The sequence below is a fragment of the Malus sylvestris genome, chromosome 11, assembly GCF_916048215.2.
Source record: "Malus sylvestris chromosome 11, drMalSylv7.2, whole genome shotgun sequence".
Classification (NCBI taxonomy): Eukaryota; Viridiplantae; Streptophyta; class Magnoliopsida; order Rosales; family Rosaceae; genus Malus; species Malus sylvestris.
The window spans coordinates 14,228,944-14,244,258 of NC_062270.1; the positions used below are offsets into that span (position 1 = coordinate 14,228,944).

General features: G+C 40.0%; 1 long non-coding RNA gene and 1 other non-coding gene across 2 annotated transcripts in view; both read right to left on the minus strand.

The window, feature by feature from the left end:
- LOC126590938 (uncharacterized) overlaps positions 1–9,732 on the minus strand; it is a 94,234-nt gene extending 84,502 nt beyond the window's left edge. Inside the window, exon 1 of the long non-coding RNA XR_007612205.1 lies at positions 9,690–9,732. This is a non-coding gene — a long non-coding RNA (uncharacterized LOC126590938). The remainder of the gene's footprint in view (positions 1–9,689) is intronic.
- LOC126591676 (small nucleolar RNA Z103) lies at positions 368–470 on the minus strand. Its single transcript, XR_007612484.1, has one exon. It is a non-coding gene; the product is annotated as a small nucleolar RNA Z103 (small nucleolar RNA).
- Positions 9,733–15,315: the final 5,583 nt, after the last annotated feature.

Genomic DNA, 15,315 nt, shown 5'->3' on the forward strand with positions numbered 1-15,315 from the left:
ATATATTGTGATAAAGCATGAGAGAAACAACATAGCTATAGATTGAATATAATAACCTATAACTGATTGGTGATGCAAGGAAAAGTATCGGCTGATTCTAAACAAAGTGGAATATGTTCAAATAAAAGTAATTAAAAAGAAAGTTAATAGATTGTGTCACTGAATCAAACTGAAAACATAGTAATGTCATTAGATTTTTTACTTCAAAATTTGATGTCATTGTTTAGATATTTTAGTGTAAATGGCAGAATTGAATCAAACAGGTTGAAAAAAACAACACATGAAATAATTTAAATGATGACATTGTTAGTCATGAGTTAATTTATTAATATTTTGATTGTAAAAGTAAAATGAAACGTGTAAAAAGATGGATTAGATATAGCGAGTTTGGTGCCTCTTTGTATATTAGAGATGCAGTATGCTGACTTCTTTCAGCCTCCATCATTTGGAGAAATAATCATCACTTCCATCTTTTCTCTTCAGAGGAATTGGTTGCTATCAATTAATTTATACACAAAGACTTTCTTCTTTTGATCTATTGTAAACACATGGCTAATTGGTTGGTTGTCCAATGAGAGGTTTGAGTTGATCATACAAAAGTATAAATGTAGATGCTCTCATTGAAGATAAACTCTATACATTAACTTAACTCATCAATGGTCAAGCAAGGAATAAGCTATGTATTCAGAATAGGTAAAATGAAGATAGTTTGTATATATATTAGTAGCAACCAATTCCCCTGAAGAGAAAGGTCAGTAAATATTGAATTTAAACGGAAGTCATCAAGAAAAGAAAGTTAAGAAAACATATTATTAATTCGTTCCACTGTGGTTGAGGATTTAGGCCATACCTAATAATCTTTGCTTTTATAACCTGCTTAAACATATTTGTTGTAGCTACAACTTGACTATTGATTTTGTTATTTGTCTTCTTTTCATTGAATCTTCGGAAGAAGAGGTTAACACCTCACTGTACATTTAAAGACCATCAGAAACGCAATTCACTAAATTGAACTGAGTTAAATGCAAAAACATAGAATATAACTGGATCATGAAACTAACTGTATATGGAATTCATATAAAAATTCCAGCACTTAACTTGAGTTTGAGGTTCAGTTGATTGAAAATTTTGGTTCAAATAAACTAACACTGGATCCTGGCTATGCTAATGAGATATTAGGTATACAACAGTTTTGCACATGTATAAAGGCCAGCAAATTAAATTCCTACTAACAATTGAGTGTCAAATATGCAAAAAAAAAAAAAAAAAAAAAAAAAAAAAAAAAAAAAAACACGGAGACATTACTCACAAAAAATGATTTCAAATGTCCATCACTAATGTTGGCAATGAAGGCCACGCTTATTGAGATAATGAACAACTTTCTCACTGTAACATCCCACATCGACCAACGGAGAGGAGGTGATGTGCCTTATTTGTACATGTCCACCTCTTATAGCATGAGGCCTTTTGGGAACTCATTGGTTTCGGATTCTGTCGGAACTCCAAAGTTAAGTGAGCTTGAGCAAGAATGGTCCTATGATGGGTGACCCACTGAGAAGTTCTTGTCTAAGTTCCCAAAAATAAAACTATGAGGGAATAGTAAGTCCAAAATAGACAATATCGTGCTACGGTGGAGCCGGACTGGGATGTGACAGAATGGTATCAGAGCCACTTTGCCGTGTGGTGCGAGTGTGCTGACGAGGACGTTGGGCCCCTAAGGGGGTGGATTGTAACATCCCACATCGACCAACAGAGAGGGGGTGATGTACCTTATATGTATATGCTCACCTCCTATAACATGAGGCCTTTTGGGAACTCACTGGTTTCAGATTCCATCAGAACTTCGAAGTTAAGCGAGCTTAGGCGAGAGCGGTTCTAGGATAGGTGACCTACTGGGAAGTTCTTTTCTGAGTTCCCAGAAACAAAACCATGAAGGAATGGTAAGCCCAAAGCAGACAATATTGTGATACGGCGGAACCAGACTGGGATGTGACATAATGGTATCAGAGCCATTCCGCCGTGTGGTGCGAGTGTGTCGACGAGGACGTCGGGCCCTTAAGGGGGGTGGATTGTAACATCCCACATTGACCAACGAAGAGGGGGGTGATGTGCCTTATATGTACATGCACACCTCCTATAGCATGGGGCATTTTGGGAACTCACTGGCTTCGGATTCCATCGGAACTCCGAAGTTAAGCAAGCTTGGGCGAAAGCGGTCCTAGGATGGGTGACCCACTGGGAAGTTCTCGTCTGAATTCCCAGAAACAAAACCATGAGGAAATGGTAAGCCCAAAGCGGACAATATCATGCTACAGCGGAGCTGGACTGGGATGTGACAAAATGGTATCAGAGCCACTTTACCGTGTGGTACGAGTGTGCCGACTGGGATGTGACAAAATGGTATCAGAGCCACTTTACCGTGTGGTACGAGTGTGCCGACGAGGACGTTGGGCTCCTAAGGGGGGTGAATTGTAACATCTTACATCGACCAACAGAGAAGGGGTGATGTGCTTTATATGTACATGCCCACCTCCTATAGCATAAGGCATTTTGGGAACTCATTGGCTTCGAATTCCATCAGAATTCCGAAGTTAAGCGAGCTTGGGCGAGAATGGTCATAGGATGGGTGACCCACTAGGAAGTTCTCGTCTGAGTTCCCAGAAACAAAACCGTGAGGGAATGGTAAGCCCAAGGTGGACAATATTGTGCTACGGCGGAGTCGGACTAAGATGTGATACTCACACTGCAAACAAATAATTTGAAAACAATAACAAAGAAATAGAAGACGATTACCTTCGTTGGGTCCAATGTCTGAAATTTCGATATTATCGGTGAAATATCGCCGATAATATCGTTTTTGTGAGACACTAATATTTTCACACGTGTCCACTGAAATACCGATATTTTTGAGAGATATCTGTGTGTGTGTGTGGGAGAAGGGAGAAGGGAGAAGGGAGAAGAGAGAAGGATCAAGAGAGAGACTGAGGTCTTTGTGTGCATTTGTGATCTCTGTGTGCGTGTGTGGTCTCTGTGTGCGTGTGTGGTGGTGTGTGATGTGAGAGTCTCTGACTCTCTGTGTGTGTGGTGGGTGGCGTGTGAGAAAAAAAGAGCATCCAAATAATTCAAAACCCTGACAACTTTTACAACTTGTACAATTTTTGACAAGACAAAAATAATGATGGTTTCATCAAGATTCAAAACTGTGTGCCACGCGTGATATTCTTTCACATTCTCAGAGGTGGAGTATCAGATCATCACACATTTTTTGACCCTTCGAAAAATGAAAAACCTCTATTACACCTTTTCGTTTCTTCTTCTTCCCTTAGCCCTTTCAGAGCCATTCCAGATCCATTCCAGAGCCATTTCAGAGCTTCAAATTGAATAAATGGATCTGCAGCTCGCGCCACTCCAAATTAAATTTTAAATACCTTCTTTCTCTCTCATTTATTCACAGACGGCAAGCTACAGAGGATCGTCGAGGTTTTGCTGCTATGTACGACATCGAAAGTTCCAGATTTGTTGCATTTGTGTAATTATTATTTTATTGTTGCTCCATGCAGATTCTATTTGGCCTTTACACAAAGGGTTCCATATTTAAAGTAAGTTTACGAACTTATATTTATATTATTGTAATTTATACAACAACAAAAAAATTTGTGTGGACCCGTGCATGTGATCTAAGAACCAAATAATACTTGCATGTTAATTTTTTGAAGTAATTAAGTAATGTTGTATAATTATTCCCTAGAATAATTTTAATATGTTTAATGTTATTTATTATTTTATTATCAAATTGGATTATTATTCATTAATATTAGGTTTTATTATTCCATATTATTTTTATAATTACTTAAATTCTTACAATCATTTTCTTTACTTCCTATTTAATACTTCATATTTAATTCTTCTGTAGAATAACTTTACTTTCTATTTTCTTTAATTCCTATTTAATATGTTTCCGTCACTACTATATTTTTTGGCCAAAAAATAATTGCCTAATTTTCATGAAAAATAAATATAGGTACGTTTAAGATGTCAGTGGAGTTACTAAACTCGATCCAGCTTGGGAACATGGAAACCCAATAGACGGAAACAAACATGGCACAATTTGCAAACATTGTGGTCGGGTAATGAAGAGTGTCGGAGTGACACGACTTAAGTACCATCTTAGTGGATTAGATCCAAGAAATAATGTCCAACGATGCGATAATGTCCCCCCAGAAGTGAAGGCATTCATCACCACATTATTAAAAAATAAAAAACAGCATAAGGAAAAGATAACACATGGAATGGAAAATATTGGCTACGAGGAGAAGTCATTGGCCAAGCGGTTGACAGTGATGATGATGATGATGAGGACGAATGTGATGATGATATGGGACCTGAAGAATGACGCAGTTTCAAATAAGCATTACGTGGCTTCAAACAGTCAGCATGGGAAAGAGAACACCTTCATAAAATTCCTAATAGAGCATAAGGTTCCGGGACAAGTGGTGGTGCACAAATGAGACGGGGAGCAAGTGTTAGAGAATCACAACCAACACCACCAATAACCCCAAGTTTATATAAGCCATCCAAAGCACGTCAAAAGAATGTTTGGAGTTATTTCACTGGAGGTAATGTGAATGAGGGAATGAGGCGTCTAATTAGCAAGTTCTTTATCTATGAAAATGTCCATGCTGAGAAGGCATCATCACATTATTTCAAAAATATGGTATTGGGATGTCAACAGGTCAGTGTTGGAGTACAACCTCCCACTCCCTATGAGATAAGAAACAAATATTTGGAAATGGAGTATAAAGACATTGGCAAGTATGTTAACAAGTTGAGGTCAAAGTGGGAAACTAATGGTTGCACAATCATGTGTGATGGATGGACTGGCCCGACCAGATTGTCTATCATAAACTTCATGGTATACTCCAAGGGAAAGACAATTTTTTTAAAGTCTGTTGATGTTTCAGACCATATAAAGAACTACAAGTATATTTACAAATTATTGAAGGATGTAATCATGGAGGTGGGAGAGCATAATGTTGTCCAAGTCGTGACCGACAACGGTTCTACATTTGTCAAAGCTGGAAAAAAGTTAATGAAGCATCATAATGTGTTTTGGACATCATGTGCAACACATTGTATTGATCTCATGTTTGAGGCAATGGGGAAGAGAGAGAATATTGCTACTGTCGTAAAAAGAGCTAGAACGATCACAAATTATATTTACAATCACGGTTGGTTGTTGGCAAAGATGCATGAATTTTGCAAAGGAGAAATTATTCGTCCAGCTACCACTCAATTCGCCACCAACTATATTGCATTAGACAACCTACTTAAGAAGAAAGAAGGGTTGAAGCAATTATTCACTAGTGACGATTGGGCCAACCACAATTTAAGCCGCTTAAATGCAGGTCGTATGGTGGAAAGTATAGTGCTTAATCATGCTTTTTGGACTCAATCAGAACATGTGTGCCAAGTGTTTGAACATCTTTACAAAGTTTTACGGATCGTTGACACAGAAGTGTATCCTATTATGAGGGAAATATATGAGTTGATGCGTGTAGTGAAGGATGACTTGGAAAGAAAACATGGTGCAAGGTGGGTCATAAAGATAATTGATGACCGATGGTATAAAACATTATACCACGATTTGCATGCAACAGGTATAAATTATGTCATAATTTGCAATTCGTTTCTTTAGTTGCATAAGTATTATTTCTCTTATTAGAGTATGTGTTTCTTTGAACATCATATTATTTGAATCCTCGATACCAATACAAACCCGGTGTTGGAAATGATGGTACCATTGTACGTGCTGTACATAATGTATACTTTAAATTAGACCCTGCATCACCAGCAGTTGGCCAATTTGGAAATGAGGTACACAATTACTTAAATTATAATAATTACATTGTTGGATTAAACTAACACGATTTATTGAATTCAGCTAACATGGTTTAAAGATGCAAGAAGAACTTTTGGAGAACCAACATCAGTTGCTGCTCGAACAAAAATGTCTCCTAGTGAGTGTAAACATATTTCACTATCAGTTTATAATAGAATTTGTTGGAGTTATTAGGCTTATCAACATTGTTTTTCATTATAGCTGATGGTGGATCATGTATGGGACTGATGCACCAACTGTGAGAAAGTTAGCAATCAAAGTCTTATCACAAACAGCTTCCTCATCTGCTTGTGAAACAAATTGGAGTACATTTGCACTCATACACACTATTTGTACCATACTTGACCAATCCCGAAACTACTGAGCACCAGTCAACGTTATATCATCAAGGACCCAGAAGAGTTTCCCTCCAACCAGGAGGCCAATCACAGCGCGACACGTGTCAACATCAGAAGCCAATCATAGCGCGACAAGTGTCAACATCAGAAACCAATCACAACACGACACGTGTCAATGTTAGAATGAAACTAGAAACTCTCTTCTATAAATAGAGATCATTCTCTCACAATATTTCCTAATGTCATTTGTACTAAATCATTCACTAGTACTCACTAAAGGAACCTATGTACTTGTGTAAACCCTTCACAATTAATGAGAACAACTCTACTCTGTGGACGTAGCCAATCTAGGTGATCCACGTGCATCTTGTGTTTGCTTCCCTATCCCTATCCATTAGTGACCGGAGCAATCTAGCGAAGGTCACAAACTTAACACTTTCTGTTGTACCAAAATCCTCACTGATTTTGTGCATCAACATTTGACACTATATGTGGGAACAACACTTATTCCCACTCTCTTAGCTTTGCTAAGCTGGTTTCCACCATTCGTACACTATCATTTGACCAGGCATCCCTCTCTAACATGGGGAGCGAAGGAAGCCACAACACACAGAATGACACCCCTCTTGCACCTAATGCGAAGTAACGAAAGAAGGAAAGAAAGAGGGTTGTTCTTTAAGCTAAAGTTGATGAGCTAGAAGCTCAGAACAACAAGATAGCAATGAAGAATGAGGTCATCCAGGAGCAGTATGAGAAGCTCTTTGAGACGCTCCACAAAACTAGGCGTATTCAAACACGCTAGCTTGTTGCCCTTGTGGACATCAACCATCATCTAGGTGCCCCTAAACACGGAGGATCCCCTCTATTCAACATGGGTATCCCTGATGAGGAGCGAGCTAATCATCAAAACATTGATCTACATGAGACTTCTCTCAACCCAGATGCTTCGACCCGAAGCAGAAGAAGTGGAAGAAGACACCTCCTTGCAGAAGGGTTGGAAGGATCGAAAGCTATTTGTCGTGACTGCCAAGACTTCCTAAAGCAACGTTGAGAGAATCCCCTCCACATATGCTCGAAGATCAATGACCCAAGGGTTTTTGAAAGACTCGGTCCCCTCCCATGACCTAGGCCAGCTGCCAATCTAGGGAAGGAACGACAGGTCCTAGAGGAACATGAAGGTATAGGAGACTTTGAGGTATTCCGACAGACTCGCCCTAGAAGTCAGTATGGCGAGTCCAAGAAAAAACCACACGCCCTTGCTCAAATTTTCCTACTTCCAAGAGGCGATGGAGACTTACGAAAGAAAATTCCAGGGTACATGACTCCACTCAGGACCCTTTTGTCCTACAGCTCCTTGAAGAGGTAAACAAGTTGAAGGCCGATCGTCAGGGCGAGATACCTGACTGGAACCAACCCAGGCCTGGCCCTCTCACAAGAAGGATCATCGACACCCCCCTTCAAGCGAAGACAAAACAAAAGCTTGGTTTACAAATCTATACTGGAAGGGATGACCCAATTGAACACCTTAACCTCTTTGAGTCCACCATGGCATATCAGATGCACACTGACAAAGAGCGACTCAATTGAACACCTTAACCTTTTTTAGTCCACAATGGCATATTGGATGCACACCGACGAAGAGCGATGTCTTTTCTTCCCATCCACCTTTTCTGGCGGAACTCTAAACTGGTATTGTCATCTTCCACCTGAGACCGTAGACTCATTTGAGAAATTGAGGAAACTGTTTGTTTCTCAACACATCTTCCAGACCGATCGCTTGCATTCTGCAGATGACTTGTATACTATTCACCAGAAGCCGGACGAGTCACTACGAGAGTATGCCGGTCGTTTCAGCCATGAGTATTCTCGCTGCGCTGAGGCAGATGACAAGACCACCCTTAAAGCCTTCACGGCAGGCCTACATGATTGTTTCTTCAAGTACATGATCAATGCCAACACTTGGAAGATTTCCTCTGAGGTGATGGCACATGCTTACAACCACGCCTCCGCAGAAGCAAGGACATACCAAGGGAACCTCCATATGGTTAACCCCTATTAACAAATGGGAAGTGGAAGTCAAGTTCTACCAAGTGAGGAGATATTGGCCATTCAGACACCCATTGCATCATCTCCTGCCTCATTTAGCTACTCGCTAAGTCACCAAACGTATCTGTCTCTTAGTAAGAGGAAGGATTTTTACTCTCAGCAAGCCCATTACAACAAGAGGGATAAAAGTTCGTATCAAGACAACCAGGGGTGAACGTATCGTCGACTATTATGACTATAGGGCCAAGCCTCACTCTTTCAAAATGGAGGACTATGTACTGAAGGAAATGCTATTATAAGAAGACATACACATTACAAATGTTTTAACTCTCAACCGTTTGAGATCTTTTGTCACACAAGCCATTCGGCAAATATTTAAAAAAGAGGGAATTCAGACAACTTCTTCTGAGTCTTTGCGTTCCCAGCACTGGAACACTTGGTCTACGCTGACCTACCCTTATACTCCAACTCAGAGCTTCAACATGCGTACTTTGACATAAAGTATGTGATACTAAGTGTTACAACCAACATGGTTCACATATCAAAAGCATGGATCCCTTCATGCATAGAAAAAAATTCATAAGCATCACTCATATCAATCAACATAAACATCATACATTCCAACACATTCATACATAAACATCATACATTCCAACATATCCATATATAAGCCAACTGTGCTTCGAAAGGGTTCAACATACTTTGTGTCTTCGACACTTGCTACAATGTGCCTCAACACCTTGCCTTTATTCTCATAAACCAGGTGATGAAATGTGAAGAAGGAACTCATCTTCATGCCACCAACCAGGTGATGAAATGTACAACCCGTACTCTAATATCATTTGGCAACTTGCCATTCATGCCACCAACTAGGTGATGAAATGTATAACCCGTACTCTCCTTCATGCCACCAACCAAGTGAAGAAGGAACTTGTTGATGCACAAAATCAGCGAGGACTTTGGTACAATAAAAAGTGTCAGGTTTTGTGACCTTCGCTTGGTTGCTTCGGTCACTAGTGAGGATAAGTACGTAAATGAATAGAGACAGGGAAGCAAACACAAGATGTACGTGGTTCACCCAGATTAGCTACGTCCACGGAGTGGAGGAGTTCTTATTAATTATGAAGGGTTTACACAAATACATAGGTTCAAGCTCTCATTTTGTGAGTTCTAGTGAATAGTTTAGTACAAAATGACATTAGAGATTATTGTGGGAGAATGATCCCTATTTATAGAAGAGAGTTTCTAGTTTTGTTCTAACATTGACACGTGTCGTGTTGTGATTGGCTTCTGATGTTGACAAGTGTCGCGCTGTGGTTGGCTTCTGATGTCGACACGTGTCGCATTGTGATTGGTCTCCTGGTTGAAGGGAAACTCTTCTGGGTCATTGACGGTATAACGTTGACCGGTGCTCAGTAGTTTCAGGATTGGTCAAGTATGGTACAAACAGAACTCATCTTCATGCCACCAACCAGGTGATGAAATGTACAACCCGTACTCTCCTTCATGCCACCAACTAGGTGATGAAATGTACAACTCGTACTCTGATATCATTTTGCAACTTGCCATTCATGCCACCAACCAGGTGAAGAAGGAACTCATCATCGTGCCACCAACTAGGTGATGAAATGTGAAGAAAAGTGATGAAGGAACTCACATTCGTACCACCAACCAAGTGATAAAAGCAACTCACCATTCATTCCACCTACCAGAAGACGAGTGGTATAACTTGTACATGCGAACTCCTAACATTCACAAATAATCAAAAACCCTCAAGCTTGACAACTCAACTAGGGGAACACTTATGCCCAACAAGAGTTATAGTCACCAACAAAGTCTTATTGCAAGCCAACAACAACTTTAGTGCATGGCATACGAAGATCAAGCTATTCAGCCCTCTTGTATTTGCTTCAAACATTTCCCCTCTGTAACAATGCAAACACTATAACTCGTAGAAAGCTTCACACTCTTGATCAATATAGTGTGAAACAAAACCAATTTATGGTGCCAACAAGAGCTTCATCAATGGAGGACAACCATAATTCTCAAAAGCTTCACACACTCTTGATCAAGACAGTGTGAAGCAAAACCAATTTATGGTGCCAACAAAAGCTTTATCAATGGAGGGCAACCACAATTCTCAAAAACTTCACACATTCTTGATCAAGACAGTGTGAAGCAAAACCAATTTATGGTTCTAACAAGAGCTTCATCAAAGGAGTTCAACCACAACTCTTAAAAGCTTCACACACTCTTGATCAAGACAGTGTGAAGCAAAATCAATTTATAGTGCCAACAAAAGCTTCATCAATGAAGGGCAACTAAAATTCTCAAAAGCTTCACACACTCTTGATCAAGACAGTGTAAAGCAAAACCAATTTATGGTGCCAACAAGAGCTTCATCAATGGAGGGCAACCACAACTCTCAAAAGTTTCACACACTCTTGATCAAGACAGTGTGAAGCAAAACCAATTTATGGTGCCAACAAAAGCTTCATCAATGGAGGATAACTACAAATTCTCAAAAGCTTCACACTATCTTGATCAAGATAGTGTGACGCAAAATCAATTCATGGTACCCAACAAAAGCTTCAACTCCAAAGCTTCACCTACAAAACTTCAACACAAAAGCTTTACCAACAAAAGCTTCATCAATGGAGGACAACTACAAATTCTCAAAAGCTTCACACTATCTTGATTAAGATAGTGTGAAGCAAAATCAATTCATGGTACCCAACAAAAGCTTCAACTCTAAAGCTTCACCTACAAAGCTTCAACTCAAAAGCTTGACCCATAAAAGCTTCACCCACAAAAGCTTGACCAACAAAAGCTTCACCAACAAAAGCTTGACCCACAAAAGCTTGACCCACAAAAGCTTCACCTACAAAAGCTTGACCCACAAAAGCTTCACCCACAAAAGCTTCACCCAGATAATCTTTAATAGCCAACTCATCAGACCTTTTGGAAAGTAGTCTGTTATCTTTAGGAGTGAGAAGGTTCCTGGCCACCACCGTAGCAGTCATATCATTTTTCATCACAGAGTCTCCAACGGTAAGAGGACCAGTAAGGGATAAGAAGGATGGGCGCCATATGTTGTCTTGAGAAGGCATGGCTGCCTCTTCACCAAAGTTCAAGTCAAAACGATGGTCGGATGGGCCAGACATTCTCAGAAATGATGAAGGAGAAATGAGGTGCAATAAATCTCTGAAGTAAGGGAAAATTCCTACAAGCAATAACTCTCTGAATGTACTTTTTGCACACAATTGGTGCCCATATAAAAGAAAGGGCAACAGAGCCGTTGGTTCAAAAATCAAAGAGGCACCACTCTCCGGATTTTGAAGAGGCACCACTTTCCACACGCAACATCAGCTCCTCGGGTACCACAGATAACTTTGCCAAAGATCTCTGACAAAGTTTAGACACATAAATTTTAAAGGTCCAGCTACCTTACTATTACCTACAATGGTAAAGGAACATCACCATTGCTTGATAACTAGAAAGTCCCTATGTGTGTCAACCTCTGTGCTCCGTGGCAAGGCAGATTGACAAAGATGCCCAACCATTACTCACATTCGAGAAAACACTCCCAACAAGATTGCTTGCTAAAAAATCGAAGACGCACTGCTCTCCGAATGTCGAGAGCCAAACTCCCAACAGGATTACATGCTTAAAAATCGAAGAGGCACCGCCCTCCGAATCTCGAGAGCTAGACTCCCAACATGATTACTTTCTCAAATATCAAAGAGACACTGCTCTCCAAATCTCAAGAGTCAGACTCCTAACAAGATTGCTTTCTAAAAAATCGAAGAGTCATCGTTCTCTGAATCTCGAAAGCCAGATCCCCGACAGGATTGCTTGTTCGAAAGCCAAAGAGGCACCGCTCTCTGAACTCCGAGAGCCAGATTTCCTTGGATAAAGCTTGTCTGCAATTTTCACACGCAACATTAGTTTTCCATATACCACAGACCACTTTTTCAAAGTGCTCTGACAAAGTTAAAACACGTGAAGCTTACAGCTCCTACTACATTGCTATGACCAAGAAGGGTAAAGGAATAACACTACTACTTGTTGTTAGGGAGACTCCTATATATGTCGACCTCCATCATCCATAGCCAGACAGACCTACAAATAAAAGAAAATGCTCAACTTTTCTTCACATTCGAGAGGGCACTCTCAGCAGAGTCTCTCGAAATACTCAGCTTTTTTTCCCCCCGATAATACCTCTGCAAACAAGCCACACCAGAGCAAGAGTATCTCATATCATCAGGGTTAAAAGCAAGAGTATCCCATATCATGCTTTTTCCCTGTCTTTTCCTTTCGCTTTGTTCTTACCTGTACGACAATGAGAAAGAGAGCAATCAGTCAACACTTGGAATCAAGCTTCCAGTCAGGAACTGACTGCCTGGAACCCCTTGCCTGATTACTTACCTGGCATTGCTCTTGAGTACTCATCTTCAACATCTTATGCTTCTAGAGAAGATACCACATTTGCTTAAGGAACAGATAAAGCAAGTGAGAAGGATACAAGGAAGCATGTAGAGACAAGCGTAATAGAACACGTGCCAATACATCCACTACTTTGTCAACAACAAAAATATCCCATATCATCAGGGTCGAACGTACTCTAGATTTGATGGACTTATTTTGACCCTCAAATTCTTGAGTCGGCCTTATACTCTGGAGGAAACCAGAAAACCCTCCAACCCAGTTCAAGAATAAGCCTGTGGAAAGTTACTTCTTCAAAAGCAAAAGTATCTCATATCATCTCTTCTCCATTTGTTTCTCCTTATCCTTATTGCTGTCTACGACACAAAGAGAAGGAGAACTATCAACCGGAAGCCGAAGTCGAACCTCCGATCCAGGTTGCTTGCTTGGAAATCTGATTGCTTACCTTATCTGTTACCTCATTCGGCAAATCTCCTAGCTCAGCGACTTGGGGGACTCCTACTATAGGGTTTGTATCGCACTTAACTAAGCCCGAAACTACAAGTAAGCTTCAAGTGAAATTGATACATTACCTTGTGCATCTTCATCAGTTAAAGATACCACCTTTGGATGGAGGAAAAGTACTTCTAGAGAAGATGCCACATCTACATATGAGACAAACAAGGCAAGTGAAAATGATACCACACTTCGGTACTTAGAAGTTTCGTGATTACTCAATGGCTTGGATCTTGCAAGTCCCCAACCGATGAGTTTCCCTTACTCGGGAACTTAGGGGAGCATTGTTTGTACCATACTTGACCAATCTCGAAACTACTGAGTACCAGTTATACCGTGAAGGACCCAGAAGAGTTTCCCTCAAACCAGGAGGCCAATCACAGCGCGACACGTGTCGACATCAGAAGCCAATCATAGCGCGACATGTGTCAGCATCAGAAGCCAATCACAACACGACACGTGTCAATGTTAGAATGAAACTAGAAACTCTCTTCTATAAATAGAGATCATTCTCTCACAATATTTCCTAATGTCATTTGTACTAAATCATTCACTAGTACTCACTAAAGGAGAGCTTGAATCTATGTACTTGTGTAAACCCTTCACAATTAATGAGAACAACTTTACTCCGTGGACGTAGTTAATCTGGGTGAACCACGAACATCTTGTGTTTGCTTCCCTGTCCCTATCCATTTACATACTTATCCATACTAGTGACCGGAGCAATCTAGCGAAGGTCACAAACTTAACACTTTATGTTGTACCAAAGTCCTCACTGATTTTGTGCATCAACACACACAAAGCAAAGAAATAGGTTGGCTCATAGTCGGTTGGAAAAATTAGTTTATTGCTACTACAACATGAAGCTTCAAATTCGAGATAAGGAAGAAGAAATAAATCATGTTGACTGTGGTGACCCACTAGATGTGTTTGATATTGTTGCTGAAGATGATGATACAGAGGGTAACCAACTTTATCAATAGATTAGACCTCTTCATTTAGATGATGATGAAGGCAACCCAGCTCCCAGAGTTGCTGAAGAAGCACGTAATGAAAGGATAAATGTAGAAAGAGTATTAGAGGAGGAGATGGGATCTAGCAGCGCTGACTCTTTGGAAGAACTTTTGCACCTAAGACCAAGAAACACTGGAATTCCATCTTCTTCCAATCCTACACAACCACAAGATCATACTGATACTAATGATAGCTCTACTACAAGATCAAGAGACTCACCTACCACCAGAGGTGGGAATGATGAAGGATATAGTGAAGCTGGAGGTAGTGGTGGATATGGAAACTATGTTGGACCACCTCCCGAATTTATGAGCCCCTTCACTGGTGAGGCAAACTTCACGCATGCAACACAGGATGAGGACCATGGCAGTAGGCGGGCAGGACCAGGAATTGGTGTCATAGGGAAGGACTATACTCATAGAGAAAGAGGCAAGGGGATTTTGTCAAGTCAAGAAGATGACTCGTTATCTATAACTTCGGACTTTGTTGGAGTGGGAAGTAGTAACTATGGTTATACTCATAACCAACCATTTCCGTACCCTTCATATCCCATTCCTATTAGGATGGAATCGAGCGACTCATGGAAAGAATCCGAGACTCAATCTTCAAATGATTTTGCTTATGGACAACGTCAACCAATCTCAGATCCATATGGTGGCATGTTAACAATTACATGCAAAACTATTTTGGGGATTTATCATTTGATGACTACTCTTCACAATACACTTACTCTACACATAGAGATGATGAAGATAGTGAAAAATTTGAACCTCATAGGAACTCTATGTGATACTAAGTCACTCATGTATCTTACCATGCAATGTATAAAGTGTAAAATATTGTACTAATTCATTATATATAAATGATTATGGTATGTTTAAACTTATTTCATTTATTACTACATATATTCTACACTCACAATGTTTGCCAGCTCGCTATATAATCAACTTAAATCATTTAAGTCCATCATGCAATGCATTTCCTTCCAATTTTTTGTGATAAACTAATAGATAATTGACTAAATAAACATCCTGCAAAGTTTCAATAAAAAATTCAAAGTTTTTCTTACAATTTCCG